Source organism: Balaenoptera musculus, chromosome 5 (assembly GCF_009873245.2).
Source record: "Balaenoptera musculus isolate JJ_BM4_2016_0621 chromosome 5, mBalMus1.pri.v3, whole genome shotgun sequence".
Taxonomy (NCBI): Eukaryota; Metazoa; Chordata; class Mammalia; order Artiodactyla; family Balaenopteridae; genus Balaenoptera; species Balaenoptera musculus.
The window spans coordinates 133,227,196-133,249,406 of record NC_045789.1 but is presented as its reverse complement, the minus strand read 5'-3'; positions in this window follow the sequence as shown (position 1 = coordinate 133,249,406).

Sequence of the window (22,211 nt, the reverse complement as noted above, 5' to 3'; positions counted from 1 at the left end):
CCTAAAAATCAGAAATAAACAGATTTTAACAACACAAAGAAATAAATGCAACATGACCTAATAGGGTTTATTCCAGGAATTCAAGGATGTTTCAATATTGTTAACTTGATAGACATTTATTAAATCAATACTCCTAGAAAAATATCAGATAAATTTTTCACATGTAACAAAAAGTATTTGACTAAATTAAAGTCAGTTTTTGAAAATAAGAATTCAAGAAAATAAGAAATAATGAAAATTTTCTTGGAATGGTAGAAGTGATCTATCGCAACCTCAGTTCCCCTCTTAAAAGGGTAAGATTTGTACTTGAGTTTCAATCAAAACAATTTAAAAAGGTAAATAAATTGCATGAAGTATAAAAAGTAGAAAAAACAAGGAAAATAGAATTATGTGTTTGTAAATGATATAACTGCATGTGTGTAAAATGTAACAGAATCAACTGAAATCAATCCCCAACACTAAGATAAATCAGTAATATTTTAAGCAATCAAATGTATGAACAGAAATAACCAGTGGTCCTTATACAGTCAATTACAATTTAGAATTTCTAACTATGTAAGGGAACCTATTTAAAACAGCACGAAAATCAAATATACCTATGAGTTACATTAAATAGGAAATACCTAAAATCCATAGGAAGAAAAATTTAAGAAGCTACTGAAGGAAACAAATTGATGCTCTTACAAATGAAAATTATATCACATTCTTGGATATTACAATGACTTTAATTTTCTGCCAAGTGAACTTATTATTATAATGCCATTTTCAAAAAGTTCACATGAAAAATGAGCAGACAAGTATAAAGAAGAAAACTCCAATTCAGAATGGACACTAGCACTGCTAGACACTAAACATATCATAAAGTGTCAACAATAAAGCAGTTTACTATATTAACTGCATAAAAAGACAGATGAATAGAATATAAGAGAAAGTCCAGAAATAGACTGGGTATGAGTTTTTAGGTGTAAAGGAGCCACCTCAAATCAGGGAGGAAAAATGGACTATCCAGGAAATGCTGTTCTGACTACTGTAGTCATCTGGGAAAAAAAAGATACACTAAAAAAGTGCCAAATTGATCAAATATTTTAATGCAGAAAATAAGACCATACCAATACTAGAAGAAGACATAGAAGCATTTCCTAATAAGCCAAGAGTGGGAAAGACCTATGTCAATGTGATATAATTCAGAGGCAAAAAGAGAAATAATTGTTAAATTAGACCTTGAGTTATGAGATTTTCCAGGCAGAATGATGAAAGTTTCAGCAGTTCTTATTTATTGTGCATGAGTTACTACAAGAAAGATATGAGCTGAAAAAATACTTGGCCCAATGCTGATAAGCAGAATTGAGAGGAAATTTAAAAAGGGCCCAAAATATATGTTGACTGTTGTTTGCCACTAAGGTTTTGTGGTTGTTACCAGCATTATTATGTAACAAATAATTAATGCAAGATGTTTCTATTGAGGGTGTTCAGTGTGACAAAAATAGCTATTTGGGACCATGGTCAAAATGTGTTTGAAGCTGTATTCTCCCAAATACTTCTTTAAAAGTTTGGACAAGTTACCAAACTTGTTTATGCCCAAGACTTCTTGTCATGAGAATGAGGACAGTGGCTAGCAATAGTATCTATCTCATAAGGGTTGTTTTAAGACTTAAATGTGAAAATATATCAAACTGCAGAGCAGCAGTAGTTAGCACATGGTAAGTGCTAAATATATTCTAGTTATTATTCTTATTTTCCTATTCTTTTGAAACAATTTATAAAGTGTTTCTGTATAATTATAAAATAATTTTTAAATGAATTGAAGTTTAACATTAAAAATTATATGACATAAACACATGGCGGGTGTTATAATTGAATATTTTTAAAAATACTTAAGTAAATGAAAAAACAGCCTCCATAAAATACTGTAATTTCTGTAAGAGCAAAGATAAAGTTACATTCGATTATTTTATTTCTATCACTTAGCACATTTACAGCCAGATCGTGGGTGCTTAGTATTTGTTGGATCGAACCTGTACATAATAACCTGGCACAAGGACTTCCTTTTTTGCTGCCATCATATTGAAAATACAATGAATGTAAGCTAAAAATTAATTTTAATTAAATAACCACATTACCTTACACATAGTGGCCTCTCACAAAGAATTTGTTGAATTGACTATGAAATCAAATAGAAAAATACACAAAGGTCATGGAAATTAGGTAATTAGCTTTTGAGAGGTGAATAGGGCAAAGTGAATCATTCAACACCATTCCTGTATTTCTGAATAATTGTTAATAAATGATTTATCAAATGTCAGCAAGACAACACCACTCAAATATGTAAGTAAACACTACTAACAGTGATCTCAGTTAGCCAATAATTTAATGATTATGTAACAAACATAAAAATATATACTTATTTTCTTAATATGATTTTTTTCAGGGAAAAAAAATCAAAATTTTGTTGAGTGCCAGGCATTTTACTACATGATAAAGAAAGAAAACAAGTTGAAAAGCAAAAATTTTATTTGGAGAAGTCACAACCTAATGAGAGAGACAAATCCTTAATCAAATAATTATAATTCTGAGAAAGAGATGCAATATGATATGCCCAAAGGAAATGGAAGCACACGGATTGCAATGACTGTGTCAAAGGGATGGGGGTGGTAAACAAAGGACTTTCTTCACTTGACAGGCCATGCTTATCATGTAGAAGAGAGAGGAGAAGAAACCATATCAAAAAATACTATTATGAGTTAATAAACGCACTTGGTGATATTTAATTGCAATTTCATCTAGACTATAATAAAACTGAAAGATAGATGTTATTATCTTTATGTGACTAAAATATTTAAAAGAAATTAAAATTTATATATGTTAAAGGATCGGGAATTAAATCCAGGGTCTTCAGGCTTTAAGGGCAATTCACATTCCACCATCCTAGGCAAGAGAATATATAGGAAGGCATAAAAGTGTGGAACAGCACTATTGAAGGTGGCTGGAATAGAGAATGTGTATTGCAGGCAGGAGGTATGCGGAGATGGCAACCAGTGACACTGTAAATAAATGTAAGCACATATTTGGACACAAAGAACATCTATGCCATTCTAGCAGGATTGGACTTTCTTTCTAGATGTGACAGAGAATACTACTGAAGAAATGCAGAAAGGAATATATATAATCAACCTGTATGTCAGAAAGAGCTTCTGATGAGAGTTTGAAACATTTGAGGAAGGAAACTCAAAAAGACATGACTGGGAGTATCAGTTAGGTAACTAATAAATAGTTAAAGTTTCAAGCAACTGACAAAGGATTAATCTCTAAATCATACAAGCAGCTCATACAGCTCAATATCAAAAAAACAAACAACCCAATCCAAAAATGGGCAGAAGACCTAAATAGACATTTCTCCAAGGAAGATACACAGATTGCCAACAAACATATGAAAGGTTGCTCAACATCACTAATCATTAGAGAAATGCAAATCAAAACCACAATGAGGTATCACCTCGCACCTGTCAGAATGGCCATCATCAAAAAATCTACAAACAATAAATGCTGGAGAGGGTGTGGAGAAAAGGGAACCCTCTTGCACTGTTGGTGGGAATGTCAATTGATACAGCCACTATGGAGAACAGTATGGAGGTTCCTTAAAAAACTAAAAACAGAACTACCATACGACCCAGTAATCCTACTACTGGGCATATACCGTGAGAAAACCATAATTCAAAAGGAGTCATTTACGACAATGTTCACTGCAGCTCTATTTACAATAGCCAGGGCATGGAAGCAACCTAACTGTCCATCGACAGATGAATGGATAAAGAAGATGTGGCACATATATAGAATGGAATATTACTCAGCCATAAAAAGAAACGAAATTGAGGTATTTGTAGTGAGGTGGATGGACCTAGAGTCTGTCATACAGAGTGAAGTAAGTCAGAAAGAAAAACAAATACCGTATGCTAATACATATATATGGAATCTAAAAAAAGAAAAAAAAATGGTTCTGAAGAACCTAGTGGCAGGACAGGAATAAAGACACAGATGCAGAGAATGGTCTTGAGGACGCGGGGAGGGGGAAGGGTAAGCTGGGACGAAGTGAGAGAGTGGCGTGGACTTATGTATGCTACCAATTGTAAAATAGATAGCTAGTGGGAAGCAGCTGCATAGCGCAGGGAGATCAGCTTGGTGCTTTGTGACCACCAAGCGGGATGGGATAGGGAAGGTGAGAGGGAGACGCAAGAGGGAGGAGCTATGGGGATATATGTATACGTATAGCTGATTCACTTTGTTATACAGCAGAAACTAACACACCATTGTAAAGCAATTATACTCCAATTAAGATGTTTAAAAAGATTTTTTTAATAAAATTTATTTGAATAAAAAGAAAAAAGATGGGTTACTGTTTTGTATAAAGATATGCGTAACTGTTTGTCTTCTGTGTGAACTTCAGACTTCAGCATCATGAGGCACTCTTTGACCTCGTGTAGTGGCCATTGGCCTGAATCCTACCTTATTTGATATTAAGGTTATAGTCATACTTCTTTTTTGCTTGCACTTATGTGATGCCCATGTTTCAGCTTTATGAATCAGTTTTTACATATGTCTCTTCTATAAAGCATAGGTTTGATATTAAGGTTATAATCCTACTTCTTTTTTGCTTGCACTTACATGATGCCCATTTTTCATCTTTATGAATCACTTTTTACATATGTCTTTTCTATAAAGCATAGGTTTGTGTTTGCTTAGATCTCAAGTCAAGCTATTTTTTTAAAGATGGGTTAACCCTATTAGCCTTTATTGATATTACATTTTGTTATGAAGTTTTGTCCTAATTTTGTTATTTTTCTGTTAACATGCTTTCATCTCTCCTATACGATCTGTTTTCATTGATCTTTTGCTGGTTTTTTCTGGTATCTCAGGCTCTGCACTGCCTGCCTCTCTTCATTTAGTGAATTAAATGTTTCCTTCTCTCATTCAAAATGGAGTATGCCTGTGTGATTTCAGAATGAGGAATGGAAAGTGATTCTTGCCAGAATTCCCCAGTAATTCTTGAAAGCACACAGGTCAAATTTTTTTATCTTATTATTACAGTGAAGGATCAGATAAAAATATATGGCTGGCCAGGTTTTCAGGGCCACCACACTAGAGAGCTAGAACTGGAACCAGTGCTTTTTCTCTTTATCCTAAGAAGTTGTTCTGAAAGGTGCTTCAGTTAAATAAGATTATCTCTCGGCTGTGCCTGTACAAGCTTATGTTCTTTTTTATTCATAACAAAATAAGTATTTGTAACAACAAACAATTACCAATAATATGATGTCTAGCCATGTCTGTGATCTAACTCTCTAAGACTAAGATTTTCTTGATTGAGTTAACTTGTCTGAAACTTGGGTACATCCATAATTTTTTCCCGTTTTTCATTAGTTCAGGGAAAACCAAAGCTCTGCTTAGTTACATTGCACATATATTCAATTGATGATCTCTTAAACACATATTTATAATAATGTGTTAATTGTACACCACATTGTACATGGAATGTGAAATCCTCGTCCCCATTTTGAGCAGCCATGATTATCTTCCAGGGTTTTGCTGAAAAAGATGGTCCAAAAATGAAAGAGGCATGCTCAAAAATGTGGCATAGTTTGGTGCTTAGGTATAGTGGTGCAGGTGTTCTGATAACCTTCTGATGGGGTTAGCAAAACAGATCTCACATGGAAGACATTTAGGGAATGCAGAGTTCAGATAGGCAGAACACCTATAGAGAAACACGTTTCTGCTTTGAGAAGCTCCTATCTCCACAGTTGATAAGTGATAATCTGTTTGGAGGAACAACTCCAAAGCCAAACAGGCCAGGGATGGGCACATTCTATGCTTATGTGCCATATGTCTTCTCTATGTGTTTCTATGTTTTGACATAGGAAAAAAATTTAAATACAAACACTCTTAACTTTCTCAAAAGTTTTCCTCTTGGAATGAAATCACACATATGGCAGATTTTTTTTTGCAGGCTCTGGAATAGAGCCATTAACATTTTGACTTTGAATCACTAGACTGCATTAAGGCACCTGAGAATGTACACAATAAATTTCTAGAATGATATTAGCAAGGGATTGAATTTAAGTAGCATTATATATTTAAAAAATCAAAGAAATTGTGCTCATTTGTCCACAGGCTGATTAATAACTTTGGGGTTCATATTTTCACATAAATTATTTAATTTGTGTCTAAAATTCATATATTGTCCATTATCCTAAGTTGCAGATCACTGACTTAAAATTAGAATGTGACATTTTAAATAATGTCCCAAAAGTGTTATAGTAAGTAAACTAATATGTCTTTATTAGTCCTTGAGAATCAATTTCAAAAGCTTTTAGATTCTGATGAATATTATGCAAATTCCAGCATACTATCATCCTTACAGTTTATGTTAATTTGACATTAATGTTAGCTGCCTATCTCACTAACAATAATCCATCTGAACTAAATGTCTGGAATACCAATTACCGAAATGAGTGGAGCTCATCCTTGAAGTTTCTTTTCTCTGTTGCAAGTAGACATATGTCAGCACACAGGGAATAGCACAGATGTATCAAAGTCTTTCAAGTAACCAGGCATCTTTGTGTAATGGAGCAGGCTGTGGTTGACATACTAAAACTTAAAAAGAAGAAGTCACTTTGTATTGAGGACAAAAAGAGCTGAAAAAGAGAAAAACTGATGTGAAGATACCTATATATTTTAGAGTCATTATCAGAGAATGTTGACCAAGTAGGATCTCTGTTTTACAGTGGATTAGTTATGTATTTTGTTGAATTTGTTTGTGAAGAGTTCAGGATACTAATTGGTTTTTTAAATGAGGGTTTTTTCCTGCCTCTTGATTCTGGCTGCTGAGCATGAATTACCTCAATTTGGCTTATAATGAAAGTAAAAGTTTTTAAAAAGGAAAATGACTTTTGCCATTCAAAACACATTGTTATTTGTCTTCAAAGGAAGAGTTAGCTGTAATCTATGAATTTTTGTGCATGTCTTTTCTTATAGTGATGGTATTTTTTTTATGTTAGACTAAATTGAATGACTTGGAAACTCCTTGAATAATTCCCCCAATTTTTCTTCCTCCATGTATTTGGGGAATACTAATGCAAATGATTCAAATAATATATGCCAAATATGAAGTCTCTTTGTAATCACTATGCTACCTGTTTTATGATAGTTAAGAGCTTATTGAAATATTATCCATTTGATATATTTACACATTGCACTGAATCATTAGCTAAGTTTTTATGTGCATGTTTATGTGCATGTTTCTTTATTTTTCCAAATTGATTATAAGATTCTTAAGATTTAAGACAAAGTTTAATTCTTTTTGTTCCTTCCACTGTGCTTGTGGCAGTAAAAATTTAAGTATTTCCTATACTAACGTGCCACATTATATAAGAGGGCAAGGAACAGTTAAATACACCCGCCACAAAAATGCAGTAACACGTAGACAACTATTCTCACAACTGTATATAAAGAGTAGATGATTGTGACAGAGAAAAGAAAGAGTATAATGACAATTTAGAGGATACAGTTCAAATATCTGGACTGGAAAATTGATCTTGCTATAATTAAAGGTTAGAAAGAAGCTACCAATTAGGAACAGATCTACCAAATGGTAAAAAGGCTCCTGGGATAAGGAATATTCTTGCCATCACACACATTTTTCTCTCCAGTGACTGAATTTTACAGAGACGCTCAGTGATTGCACAAGAATGGGGATTAATTTCAAATTTATGTTGTGAATTATTTTGAATATAGAGAACATAGAGAATCATATAGTGAATATGCATATACCTTCCACCTAGCTACACAACTGTTTGCATTTGCCAAATTGCTTGAGGTATTTTTCGGTGAAGTATTTTAGCATAATTACAGACATCATGATAATTTATTCCTAAATATTTCAGTATGCATCACTAAAGTTAAGGACATTTTCTGGTATAACAACAAGGCCATTTGCACAGTAGCAAAATAAATAATGATTCTCTATATTATCTACTATTCCACCTGTATCCAAATTTCAGAATGGAGATTTTAGTGCAATTGCATCTTGATGTGTACTATGGAAAGTCGTGTTCAACCATTTTTCTTTCTGTTTATGAGGAGAGCAAGCCTGTGTTTCTGATGGATGGCCCTGATAGTACTTTCTTAAAGAGCTGTCCTGATGTATCATATACTTGAAAGCTGCCAAGAGAGCAGATCATAAATGTTCTTACCATAAAAAAGAGATAGTAATTATGTGACATGATAGAGGTGTCGGCCAGCTCTGGTGGTAACCATGTTGCTATCTCTCTTTCTCTCTCTCTCTCTCTCTCTCTCTCTGTGTGTGTGTGTGTGTGTGTGTGTGTGTGTGTGTATCATATTAACAGTACACCTAAACTTACACAATATTACATGTCAATTGTATTTCAGTAGGCTGTGGAAAAAAGAGCTGACTTGGCAGGGAGGGTTGAAAGGCCTTAAGATGAAACCACTGATGATATGAATGCACCTGCCCCCTCAGTAAGTGATGCCGGAAAACAGGCTGTAGCCTCTACTGCCCAGTTCTGGGGCTTCCAACATGATCGGGTGATCCCTGCTGACATTCATTTCCCCTATAAATTTACAAAGTGGCAGAAAATTAAGTTCCTCTTCCTGAAGATAAAGCCAAGCTACCTCTCCATAGGATAATGACAGATGGGAGACTTGGGACAACTTGCCCTTACCAAACTTCTGCCTTTAAGTTTCCCTAGTATATCTGCTTTGGATATGCATCTTCTGTTTTTTTTTTTTTTTTTTTTGATATTTACACATGACTTTTGCTCAAAAATTAAATAGAGCTGGGAAGGGGGAGTATAGCGAATAACACACCAGCTGTTATTGAAGGTATTTCTGGGGGTTACGCCAGTAACTGAAGAAATGGGAAAGTTATTGCTCTTCCTACAGATAGTCTTAAAGATAAAACAGAGATTCACGGATTCTTTCCATTTTAAAATTAATTCCAAATGAAAAACAAGAAAAAGCAGAATTTACAGGTTCTGAGATATACTAGGTACAGTCAAAGTGGGTACTGAAATATATAACAAAAAACATTACAAAAGGGATGTATAGGAATTAATGTGTAATTGGTTGTCATTGTTCCCTTGTGAAACAAAGAATGTTTTAAGGAAAGTATTTGCCTTTGTTCTCCCTGAGTAAATGTAAATTTCTTAAAGGAAAGCTCAGCTACAACTCCAATGAACACATTATCCTTTGCTCTTTGTATAAGCTAATGTCATCCTCCAAGTTCCCGAAAGGGATGCATGGGGAAGGGAAAGGATATGAACATCAATCTTCTACAAAGCATTATTTAAATGGCCTCCTTTCTGGGGAAGAAAGATGAAAGTGTTGAAAACTGTCTGAAGATTTGTTGGTTGTCCTCTTTGAGTTAAGATCATACTTGCTCCTTCCTATCTGAGGTGCAGTGAGATGTGCTTAAGAGGAACATTACAGTATATCCGAATTGTTCAGATATAATTAGTCTTAGAATTAGGAACATTTTCTTATATTGCTCGAATTCTCACCATCTGGTTATTTAGCCCTCACCAACCCCCTCCACCACAACCACTTTTATTTTTTCAGCTCTTAGGAAGGTTGGTGGCTGATGGTTCAAAGTCAATAGACTGAATGTTTGTGTCCCATTCCAAAATTCCCATGTTGAAACCCAACTCCCCAGTGTGATGGTATTACGAGGTGGGGCCTTTGAGAGGCAATTAGGATTAGATGAGGTCATGAGGATGGCTCTCATAAATGAGATTAGTGCCCTTATAAGAGTCATGAGAGAGCTTGCTTTCCCTCTCTGCTCTCCACCATGGGAGGATACAGTGAGAAGTTGGCACTCTCAACCACAAATAGGACCCTCACCCTGATGTCATATTTCCAGCCTCTAGAACTGTAAGCAATAAATTTCTGCTCTTCATAAGCTACCCAGTCTATGGTACTTTGTTAGATTAGCCCAAAGTGACTAAGACACACTTCATAGAAATTAGTTTTCCCCACAGGGAGCTGACTTGGCCATGGTATGCATCTCCCTGGGGGATTACCCACATCCAATGTTTGGTTGATATGGGGTTCAAAAGTGCAGCCCCCTGTCTCAGGTAAGAAAACTCTTAGGACCATCTTAGTTTCAAAGCTTCCAATGGGGTTGGCTTCCTATGGCACCACATCACAGGTCAGTTTTTTTTTTTTTTTTTGCATCTTTATTGGAGTATAATTGCTTTACAATGTTGTGTTAGTTTCTGCTGTATAACAAAGTGAATCAGCTATATGCATACATATATCCCCTCCCTCTTGCATCTCCCTCCCACCCTCCTTATCCCACCCCTCTAGGTGGTCACAAAGCACCAAGCTAATCTCCCTGTGCTATGCAGCTGCTTCCCACTAGCTATCTATTTTACATTTGGTAGTATATATATGTCAATGTTACTCTCTCACTTCGTCCCAGCTTACCCTTCCTCCTCCCCATGCCCTCAAGTCCATTCTCTACATCTGTGTCTTTATTCCTCTCCTGCCCCTAGGTTCTTCAGAACCTTTTTTTTTTTTTTTTTTTACATTCCATGTATATGTGTTAGCATACGGTATTTGTTTTTGTCTTTCTGACTTATTTCACTCTGTATGTCAGTCTCTGGGTCCATCCACCTCACTACAAATACCTCAATTTCGTTTCTTTTTATGGCTGAGTAATATTCCATTCTATATATGTGCCACATCTTTTTTATCCATTCATCTGTCGATGGACACTTAGGTTGCTTCCATGTCCTGGCTATTGTAAATAGTGCTGCAATGAACACTGTGGTACATGACTCTTTTTTATTTTTTTATTTTTATTTTTTAAACATCTTTATTGAAGTATAATTGCCTTGCAATGGTGTGTTAGCTTCTGCTTTATAACAAAGTTAATCAGTTATACATATACAATATGTTCCCATATCTCTTCCCTCTTGCATCTCCCTCCCTCCCACCCTCCCCATCCCACCCCTCTAGGTGGTCACAAAGCACCGAGCTGATCTCCCTGTGCTATGCGGCTGCTTCCCACTAGCTATCTATTTTACATTTGGTAGTGTATATATGTCCATGACACTCTCTCACCCTGTCACATCTCACCCCACCCCCTCCCGATATCCTCAAGTCCATTCTCTAGTAGGTCTGTGTCTTTATTCCCGTCTTGCCACTAGGTTCTTCATGGCCTTTTTTTTTTTTTTTTCCTTAGATTCCGTATATATGTGTTAGCATACTGTATTTGTTTTTCTCTTTCTGACTTACTTCACTCCATATGACAGACTCTAACTCCATCCACCTCATTACAAATACCTCCATTTCATTTCTTTTTATGGCTGAGTAATATTCCATTGTATATATGTGCCACATCTTCTTTATCCATTCATCTGTCGATGGACATTTAGGTTGCTTCCATGTCCTGGCTATTGTAAATAGAGCTGCAATGAACATTTTGGTACATGACTCTTTTTGAACTATGGTTTTCTCAGGGTATATGCCCAGTAGTGGGATTGCTGGGTCGTATGGTAGTTCTATTTGTAGTTTTTTAAGGAACCTCCATACTGTTCTCCATAGTGCCTGTATCAATTTACATTCCCACCAACAGTGCAAGAGGGTTCCCTTTCCTCCACACCCTCTCCAGCATTTATTGTTTCTAGATTTCTTGATGGCCATTCTGACCGGTGTGAGATGATATCTCATTGTAGTTTTGATTTGCATTTCTCTAATGATTAATGATGTTGAGCATTCTTTCATGTGTCTGTTGGCAATCTGTATATCTTCTTTGGAGAAATGTCTATTTAGGTCTTCTGCCCATTTTTGGATTGGGTTGTTCGTTTTTTTGTTATTGAGCTGCATGAGCTGCTTGTAAATCTTGGAGATTAATCCTTTGTCAGTTGCTTCATTTGCAAATATTTTCTCCAATTCTGGTGGTTGTCTTTTGGTCTTGTTTATGGTTTCCTTTGCTGTGCAAAAGCTTTTAAGTTTCATTAGGTCCCATTTGTTTATTTGTGTTCTTATTTCCATTTCTCTGGGAGCTGGGTCAAAAAGAATCTTGCTGTGATATATGTCATAGAGTGTTCTGCCTATGTTTTCCTCTAAGAGTTTGATAGCGTCTGGCCTTACACTTAGGTCTTTAATCCATTTTGAGTTTATTTTTGTGCATGGTGTCAGGGAGTGTTCTAATTTCATACTTTTACATGTATCTGTCCAATTTTCCCAGCACCACTTATTGAAGAGGCTGTCTTTTCTCCACTGTATATGCTTGCCTCCTTTATCAAAGATAAGGTGACCATATGTGCGTGGGTTTATCTCTGGGCTTTCTATCCTGTTCCATTGATCTATATTTCTGTTTTTGTGCCAGTACCAAACTGTCTTGATTACTGTAGCTTTGTAATATAGTCTGAAGTCAGGGAGCCTGATTCCCCCAGCTCCATTTTTCGTTCTCAAGATTGCTTTGGCTATTCGGGGTCTTTTGTGTCTCCATACAAATTGTGAAATTTTTTGTTCTAGTTCTGTGAAAAATGCCAGTGGTAGTTTGATAGGGATTGCATTGAATCTGTAGATTGCTTTGGGTAGTAGAGTCATTTTCACAATGTTGATTCTTCCAATCCAGGAACATGGTATATCTCTCCCTCTATTTGTATCATCTTCAATTTCTTTCATCAGTGTCTTATAATTTTCTGGCTACAGGTCTTTTGTCTCCTTAGGTAGGTTTATTCCTAGATATTTTATTCTTTTTGTTGCAGTGGTAAACGGGAGTGTTTTCTTAATTTCACTTTCAGATTTTTCGTCATTAGTGTATAGAAATATAAGAGATTTCTGTGCATTAATTTTGTATCCTGCTACTTTACCAAATTCATTGATTAGCTCTAGGAGTTTTCTGGTAGCATCTTTAGGATTCTCTATGTATAGTATCATGACTCTTTTTGAATTATGGTTTTCTCAGGGTATATGCCCAGTAGTGGGATTGCTGGGTCATCTGGTAGTTCTATTTTTAGTTTTTTAAGGAACCTCCGTACTGTTCTCCATAGTGACTATATCAATTTACATTCCCACCAACAGTGCAAGAGGGTTCCCTTTTCTCCACACCCTCTCCAAAATTTATTGTTTGTAGATTTTTTAATGATGGCCATTCTGACCGGTGTGAGGTGATACCTCATTGTAGTTTTGATTTGCATTTCTCTAATGGTAGTGATGTTGAGCATCTTTTCATGTGTTTGTTGGCAATCTGTGTATCTTCTTTGGAGAAATGTCTGTTTAGGTCTTCTGCCCATTTTTGGGTTGAGTTGTTTGGTTTTTTGATATTGAGCTGCATGAGCTGCTTGTATATTTTGGAGATTAATCGTTTGTCAGTTGCTTCATTTGCAAATATTTTCTCCCATTCTGAGCGTTGTCTTTTCCTCTTGTTTATGTTTTCCTTTGCTGTGCAAAAGCTTTTAAGTTTCATTAGGTCCCATTTGTTTATTTTTGTTTTTATTTCCATTTCTGTAGGAGCTGGGTCAAAAATGATCTTGCTATGATTTATGTCATAGGGTGTTCTGCCTATGTTTTCCTCTAAGAGTTTTATAGTGTCTGGCCTTACATTTAGGTCTTTAAACCATTTTGAGTTTATTTTTATGTATGGTGTTAGGGAGTGTTCTAATTTCATTCTTTTACATGTAGCTGGCCAGTTTTCCCAGCACCACTTATTGAAGAAGCTGTCTTTTCTTCATTGTATACTCTTGCCTCCTTTATCAAAAATGAGGTGACACAGGTCAATTTTATTCCTGCCCAATCCTTCCTCTCTCCCTTACAGTGGTTGTTTCTGAGGGCACTTCCCAATAACCTCCTCTACCCAAACACCTTTTTCAGAATTTGTTTCCAGGGAACACAGACTAAGTCATCTCATATTAGGTAGAGAAAGAAATGAAGATACGATTTTTTTCAATTTATTTCATTTAGTGTCAAGTCTATAATAAAGATAATAGAAACTCTCACATACATACATATGCACATGTGCACCACACATGCATAAACAAACATATATATATACTTTTTCTAAACTCTGAGAGCAAGTAGTGTGTCTAAGTATGCTGAGTATTTCAGAGAAAGCTAAATATCCTCTGTATCATTTCATGCCTCCCTTCTTTTGGAAACAGAACCCCTATGTGTTAGCATAGCACATAGCCATACAAATATGGTTTACATTTCCCTTCCTCCCATGCAGCTGGATGCAGCCATGTGGCTAATTTGTCTAAAAAGGTATATGAGCAGAAGTGATGTATGTTGTTAACATGCCACATGCTTGAAAGGAAATTGCTTATTCTTCATTTACTTTCTTTGCCCCTTTGATTACCTGGAAATAGTGATGGATGGAATATACTCAGAAGTTATATATAGAGGACAGCCATGCCACTCTGCCAACCTGGACCACTCATATCGAGCCTGTTACCTGAGAGAATAATACACTTCCATCATATTAAAGCCACTGTGTTTTGGGTTCTCTTTTGACAGCAAGTTTCCTTGAACTTTTTACAATGGTATAGATTTTGGGGGTTGGAGCTTGTGTCCTTTATGCTTTATTTTTAATAGGTCTTAATGAATGGAATTCTGCCAAGTATGTAATTTTCCTGCATATAATTCCTATCCTGAACAAGTGGTCTGAAAATAGGGCCCTAGAACTTACCAAGTCAATATTTTCTAGTTATCTGCAAAATTTTCAGTATTTCTCTGCAAATTAAATGTAAAAGAAACAAGGGACCTACTAGTATACATGTACTGACACACAATTAGGCATGTTTACAGGATGGTACCACCTTCTTGCTATGCTAATGTGCCGTTTATTAACATATACTCCTTTCCATGTCCACGGGTTATATTAAGACTATTGGGGGAATGATTGTGGAGGCCAGGCCTGTCTTGAAATGTTTGTGGAGAAAGAAAAGACTTCATTAAAATGGGGAGCCTAATAATATGAAGAGCAGATAAGCGATTGGTAGTTTGACCCAACAATCAGAAAGGTGTCAGAAGCTTTAGAAGGTGATATTAGCAGGGAGTTTTTATGCAATTCTGGAACATTTTCAAATGGCAGAGTTCCTGTGTTTTGTTGTATTTTTTTTTTCTGTAATAAAAACGTCTGTGATGTAGTTGATGGTGTAGTTGCTTTTGAATTCCATGCTTGTGTGTGTGTGTGTGTGTGTGTGTTTAGAGTGAGGATCAGAAAACTCTCTTTTATTCCACAGCTGCAATTTATAATACAGGAATTCCCAACAAACAAACAAACCCAGCATCATTGTAAAGGAAAATAGAGTGAGTCATTGGACATTGTAAAATAAATGTGAACAGGTTAATCATATATCCAGCCTAGGAAGGTTCAGTGATTCTGGGATTTAGATGGTAGGAATTTACTTCCTTCATACCTACATGATATTAAATATGATTCTGCTGCAAATTTTTCTGGTTATTGCTTGTTTCAAGTGATCCAGTAGGAATTCAGTAGTAAATGCAAGATTTTTTTACCTAGTGTGATGATGATATTTTCATTTGATTTGAAGTTTCCAGAAGAGACCTCCTACTCATATTATGAGAAAACCATATCAGTTAGCTCAAGGGTGTCAAGCAATAAAGGGGAAAAGAGGAAAGCAAAGATAACATTCATGGCTGGACCAATCCTAGCTAACAAAAGTGGACATGATCCTAGATGACCATATAATTCACTTAATATTGGTGATTTTCACTTTTCTCTTTTCTTCTTCCTCTTGGAAAAAGTAAGACCCTAAGAACAATATGATGAGAGAAAACATTTTATTCCATTCTAGACTCTATTGCTGAGAATTGTCTTCCACAGGCCACAATTTGTTTCAGATGAAATCATTTGTTTTAGATTGAAATCATCTGATGGCTGATTAAGATTTAAGCATAAAGAGTTTAAACCGATTGCTGAAATTTGCATAATTAAAAGTGCCAAAGGTGGATTTTAAAACCAAATCTTCCAGACTCCAACACCTTACCTTTCATTTGTTACCACAGCATATTGCCTCATAAATAATTTCTGATTGGATAATTGATTAATTATGACTATGCATTAATGTTATATCATGCTAAAACTGAATTGGAGAAAATATTCCACACTCTTCTCTGGGAAAATTCCAATTATGCTCTTTATTTTACTTTTTATTGAATTATAATTAATATACAATACCATATTAGTTTCAGGTGTATAACATAATGATTCAATATTTATATATATTATAAAAGAATCACCATGGTGTTCTAGTTACCATCTGTCATTGCACAAAGTTATTACAATATTATTGACTGTATTCCCTATGCTGTGCATTACATCCCCATGACTTATTTATTTAAAAAAAATTTTTTTAACATCTTTATTAGAGTATAATTGCTTTACAATGGTGTGATAGTTTCTGCTTTATAACAAAGTGAATCAGCTATACGTATACACATATCCCCATATCTCCTCCCTCTTGCATCTCCCTCCCACCCTCCCTATCCCACCCCTCTAGGTGGTCACAAAGCACCAAGCTGATTTCCCTGTGCTATGCAGCTGCTTCCCACTAGCTATCTATTTTACATTTGGTAGTGTATATATGTCAATGCTACTCTCTCACTTCACCCCAGCTTACCCTTCCCCCTCCCTGTGTCCTCAAGTCCATTCTCTACGTCTGCGTGTTTATTCCTCTCCTGCCCCTAGGTTCTTCAGAAACTTTTTTTTTTTTTAGATTCCATATATATGAGTTAGCAGACCACGTTTGTTTTTCTCTTTCTGACTTACTTCACTCTGTATGACAGTCTCTAGGTCCATCCACCTCACTACAAATAACTCAATTTCGTTTCTTTTTATGGCTGAGTAATATTCCATTGTATATATGTGCCACATCTTCTTTATCCATTCATCTGTTGATGGACACTTAGGTTGCTTCCATGTCCTGGCTATTGTAAATAGAGCTGCAATGAATAGTGTGGTACATGACTCTTTTTGAAGTATGGTTTCTCAGGGTATATCCCCAGTAGTGGGATTGCTGGGTCATCTGGTGGTTCTATTTTTAGTTTTTTACGCAACCTCCATACTGTTCTCCATAGTGGCTGTATCAATTTACATTCCGACCAACAGTGCAAGAGGGTTTCCTTTTCTCCACACCCTCTCCAACATTTATTGTTTGTAGATTTTTTAATGATGGCCATTCTGACTGGTGTGAGGTGATACCTCATTGTAGTTTTGATTTGTATTTCTCTAATGATAGTGATGTTGAGCATCTTTTCATGTGTTTGTTGGCAATCTGTGTATCTTCTTTGGAGAAATGTCTGTTTAGGTCTTCTGCCCATTTTTGGATTGGATTGTTTGTTTTTTTGATATTGAGCTGCCTGAGCTGCTTGTAAATTTTGGAGATTACTCCTTTGTCAGTTGCTTAATTTGCAAAAGTTTTCTCCCATTCTGAGTGTTGTCTTTTCGTCTTGTTTATGGTTTCCTTTGCTGTGCAAAAGCTTTTAAGTTTCATTAGGTTCCATTTGTTTTTATTTCCATTTCTCTAGGAGGTGGGTCAAAAAGCATCTTGCTGTGATGTATGTCATAGAGTGTTCTGCCTATATTTCCACTAAGAGTTTTATAGTGTCTGGCTTTACATTTAGGTCTTTAATCCATTTTGAGTTTATTTTTGTGTATGGTGTTGGGGAGTGTTCTAATTTCATTCTTTAAATGTAGCTGTCCAGTTTTCCCAGCACCACTTATTGAAGAGGCTGTCTTTTCTCCATTGTATATTCTTGCCCCCTTCATCAAAAATAAGGTGACCATATGTGTGTGGGTTTATCTCTGGACTTTCTATCCTGTTCCATTGATCTATATTTCTGTTTTTGTGCCAGTACCATACTGTCTTGATTACTGTAGCTTTGTAGTGTAGTCTGAAGTCTGGGAGCCAGATTCCTCCAGCTCCATTTTTCTTTCCCTGGATTGCTTTGGCTATTCGGGATCTTCCGTGTTTCCATACAAATTGTGAAATTTTTTGTTGTAGTTCTGTGAAAAACGCCATTGGTAGTTTGATAGGGATTGCATTGAATCTGTAGATTGCTTTGGGTAGTATAGTCATTTTCACACTGTTGATTCTTCCAATCCAAGAAGATGATATATCTCTCCATCTGTTTGTATCATCTTTAATTTCTTTCATCAGTGTCTTATAGTTTTCTGCATGCAGGTCTCTTGTCTCCTTAGGGAGGTTTATTCCTAGGTATTTTATTCTTTTTGTTGCAATAGTAAATGGGAGTATTTCCTTAATTTCTTTTTCAGATTTTTCATCATTAGTGTATAGAAATGCAAGAGATTTCTGGGCATTAATTTTATATCCTGCTACTTTACCAAATTCATTGATTAGCTCTAGTAGTTTTCTGGTAGCATCTTTAGGATTCTCTACATATAGTATCATGTCATCTGCAAAGACAGCTTTACTTCTACTTTTCTGATTTGGATTCCTTTTATTTCTTTTCCTTCTCTGATTGCTGTTGCTAAAAATTCCAAAACTATGTTGAATAATCGTGGTGAGAGTGGACAACCTTGTCTTGTTCCTGACCTTAGTGGATATTGTTTCAGTTTTTCACAATTGAGGACGATGTTGGCTGTGGGTTTGTCATATATGGCCTTTATTATGTTGAGGTAAGTTACGTCTATGCCTACTTTCTGGAGAGTTTTTATCTTAAATAGGTGTTGAATTTTGTAGAAAGCTTTTTCTGCATCTGTTGAGATGATCATATGGTTTTTCTCCTTCATTTTGTTAATATGGTTTACCACATGGATTGATTTGCATATATTGAAGAATCCTTGCATTCCTGGGATAAACCCCACTTGATTATGGTGTATGATCCTTTTAATGTGCTGTTGGATTCTGTTTGCTAGTATTTTGCTAAGGATTTTTGCACCTATGTTCATCAGTGATATTGACCTGTAGTTTTCTTTCTTTGTGACATCTTTGTCTGGTGTTGGTATCAGGGTGATGGTGGCCTTGTAGAATGAGTTTGGGAGTCTTCCTTCCTCTGCAATTTTTTGGAAGAGTTTGAGAAGGATAGGTATTAGCTGTTCTAAATGTTTGATAGAATTCACTTATGAAGCCGTCTGGTCCTGGGCTTTTGTTGGTTGGAAGATTCTTAATCACAGTCTCAATTTCAGTGCTTGTGATTGGTCTGTTTATATTTTCTATTTCTTCCTGGTTCAGTCTCGGAAGGTTGTGCTTTTCTAAGAATTTGTCCATTTCTTCCAGGTTGTCCATTTTATTGGTATATAGTTGCTTGTAGTAATGTCTCATGATCCTTTGTATTTCTGCAGTGTCAGTTTTGACTTCTCCTTTTTCATTTCTAATTGTATTGATTTTAGTTTTCTCTCTTTTTTTCTTGATGAGTCTGGCTAATGGTTTATCAGTTTTGTTTATGTTCTCAAAGAATCAGCTTTTAGTGTTATTGATCTTTGCTATTGTTTCCTTCATTTCTTTTTCATTTATTTCTGATCTGATCTTTATGATTTCTTTCCTTCTGCTAACTTTGGGGGTTTTTTGTTCTTCTTTCTCTAATTGCTTTAGGTGTAAGTTTAGGTTGTTTATTTGAGATGTTTCTTGTTTCTTGAGGTAAGATTGTATTGCTATAAACTTCCCTCTTAGACCAGCTTTTGCTGCATCCCATAGGTTTTGGGTTGTGTTTTCATTGTCATTTGTTTCTAGATATTTTTTGATTTCCTTTTTGATTTCTTCAGTGATCTCTTTGTTATTTAGTAGTGTATTGTTTATCCTCCATGTGTTTTTATTTTTCATAGACTTTTTCCTGTAATTTATATCTAGTCTCATAGCGTTGTGTTTGGAAAAGATACTTAATACGATGTCACTTTTCTTAAATTTACCAAAGCTTGATTTGTGATCCAAGATATGATCTTTCCTGGAGAATGTTCCGTGAGCACTTGAGAAGAAAGTGTATTCTGTTGTTTTTGGATGGGATGTCTTATAAATATTAATTAAGTCCCTCTTGCTTAATGTATCATTTAAAGCTTGTGTTTCCTTATTTATTTTCATTTTGGATGATCTGTCCATTGGTGAAAGTGGGGTGTTAAAGTCCCCTACTATGATTGTGTTAACTGTCGATTTCCACTTTTATGGCTGTTAACATTTGCCTTATGAATTGAGGTGCCCCTATGTTGGGTGCATAAATATTTATAATTGTTATATCTTCTTCTTGGATTGATCCCCTGATCATTATGTAGTGTCTTTCTTTGACTCTTGTAATAGTCTTTATTTTAAAGTCTATTTTGTCTGACATGAGAATTGCTCCTCCAGTTTTCTTTTGATTTCCATTTGTATGGAATATCTTTTTCCATCCCTTCGCTTTCAGTCTGTATGCATCGCTAGGTCTGAAGTGGGTCTCTTGTAGACAGCATATATATGGGTGTTCTTTTTGTATCCATTCAGCCAGTCTATGTCTTTTGGTTGGAGCATTTAATCCATTTACATTTAAGGTAGTTGTCGATATGTATGTTCCTATTACCATTTTCTTAATTGTTTTTGGTTTGTTATTGTAGGTCTTTTCCTTCTCCTGTGTTTCCTGCCTAGAGAAGTTCCTTTAGCATTTGTTTTAAAGCTGGTTTGGTGGTGCTGAATTCTCTTAACTTTTGTTCGTCTGTAAAGATTTTAATTTCTCCATTGAATCTGAATGAGATCCTTGCTGGGTAGAGTAATCTTGGTTGTAGGTTTTTCCATTTCATCACTTTAAATATGTCCTGCCACTCCCTTCTGGTTTACACATTTTCTGCTGAAAGATCAGCTGTTAACCTTATAGGCATTCCCTTGTATGTTATTTGTTGTTTCTCCCTTGCTGCTTTTAATATTTTTTCTTTGTGTTTAAGTTTTGATAGTTCAATTAATATGTGTTTTGTCATGTTTCTCCTTGGATTTCTCCTTTATGGGACTCTCTGTGCTTCCTGGACTTGATTGACTATTTCCTTTCCCATATTAGGGAACTTTTCAACTATAATCTCTTCAATATTTTCTCATTCCCTTTCTTTTTCTCTTCTTCTTTGCAACCCCTATAATTCGAATGTTGGTGCGTTTAATGTTGTCCCAGTCGTCTATGAAACTGTCCTCAATTCTTTTCATTCTTTTTTATTTATTCTCCTCTGTGGTAGTTATTTCCACTGTTTTATCTTCCAGGTCACTTATCCGTTCTTCTGCCTCAGTTATTCTGCTGTTGATTCCTTCTAGAGAATTTTTCATTTCATTTATTGTGTTTTTCATCATTTTTTTTTTGCTCTTTAGTTCTTCTAGGTCCTTGTTAAACGTTTCTTGTATTTTCTCCATTCTATTTCCAAGATTTTGCATCATGTTTACTATCATTACTCTGAATTCTTTTTCAGGTAGACTGCCTATTTCCTCTTCATTTGTTTGGTCTGGTGAGTTTTTACCTTGCTCATTCATCTGCTGTGTTTTTCTCTGTCTTCTCATTTTGCTTAACTTACTGTATTTGGGGTCTACTTTTCACAGGCTGCAGTTTCATAGTTCCTGTTGTTTTTGGTGTCTGCCTCAGTGGCTAAGGTTGGTTCAGTGGGTTTTGTAGGCTTCCTGCTGGAGGGGACTGGTGCCTGTGTTCTGTTGGATGAGGCTGTATCTTGTCTTTTTGGTGGGCAGGACTGCGTCTGGTGGTGTGTTTTGGGGGTGTCTGTGACCTTATTATGATTTTAGGCAGCCTCTCTGCTAATGCGTGGGATTGTGTTCCTGTCTTGCTAGTTGTTTGGCAAATGGTGTGCTGCACTGTAGCTTGCTGGTCATTGAGTGGAGCTGGGTCTTAGCCTTGAGATGGAGATCTCTGGGAGAGCTTTCACTGTTTGATATTCCATAGAGCTGGGAGTTCTCTGGTGGACCAATGTCCTGAACTCGGCTCTCCCACCTCAGAGGCACAAGCCTGACAACCAGCCAGAGCACCAAGACCCTGTCAGCCACGTGGCTTTGGGAAGTCTGAGGTCTTCTGCCAGTGTTCAGTAGGTGTTCTGTAGGAGTTGTTCCACATGTAGATGTATTTCTGATGTATTTGTGGGGAGGAAGTTGATCTCCATGTCTTGCTCCTCCGCCATCTTGAAGGTCTCCCCACTTATTTATTTTATAGCTGGAAGTTTGTGCCTCTTAATCTCCTTCACCTATTCCATCCATCCCCACACT